This window comes from Belonocnema kinseyi, chromosome 4 (assembly GCF_010883055.1).
Source record: "Belonocnema kinseyi isolate 2016_QV_RU_SX_M_011 chromosome 4, B_treatae_v1, whole genome shotgun sequence".
NCBI lineage: Eukaryota > Metazoa > Arthropoda > Insecta > Hymenoptera > Cynipidae > Belonocnema > Belonocnema kinseyi.
The window spans coordinates 96,815,891-96,816,891 of NC_046660.1; positions in this window are offsets into that span (position 1 = coordinate 96,815,891).

Here is a 1,001-nt window from a genome sequence, read left to right on the forward strand (position 1 = left end):
ATTGTCAAGCAATGTAAATATATAACACGTTTTTCTCGTACTTTTCGCATTTTTCATTATACCAATAGATATTTCAATTATATTTGATGATATACATTTTCAAATAAAATTCAAGAAAACGGATTATTATTTTTAAATATTTTCTCTTGGTTTTTGTTTCTCCCTCTTTTTTGTGGGTTATTTTTGACTCTAATGAACCGAAAGCTAAAGCAGTTTTGAACTCTGTATTTTAATTGTGAATCTTATTCATGCTCATTTCGCATAAAATTAACCATGATAAAATAGATTTCTTTTCAATCAAAAATAAAACTGTTCTATTAAATTCCCTTCTTTGCTGTCATAGTGAAACAAACTTCTGTTCTCATTCTTTGAACTTCAAAAGCCTGCACAATAAAACTGCGGCATATTGCCTCAAAGAAAACTTACTTCAAGGAAAAACAATTTATTTTCATGTCAATTTCGAAATCATTCAAACGGCAAGATAAGTGATTAATAATTTCTTATCCTTATTTATAATATTTAAAGAAGGTAGATTCCATCATAAATATAAGAAATAAAAATAAGAAAGAATTTCAATTTGGAATATTTTAACTTGTAACAATTTTTATACTTGAACAATTGCAAACACCAAATTTTTTTACTGAAAAAGTTTTTATTTGAAATCATAAAAATTGGTCAACTTTGACTACTTTTAAATGTACTATACCAAATTGTTCAATTCATAATGTACACTATACAGTTTTAGAAATTGTTGCAGCCTTATGATTATTTTCTGTAGTAAAAGTTTTTTCATTACCATATGCATCAAATTAGATGCAAGAATATAAAAGACTTCTTAATTTAAGATTAATCGACTGAAACATAACACTAAAGCATTTTACTGAAGATTGAGGAAGTTGTGGAAATTTATAATATCTGAAAGCTTTTTTCATTTACATAATTCAAAATTCGAGCAAGAATAGAAAAGATTCCTTGGTTTCAGAGGAATCGAGTGACCTACA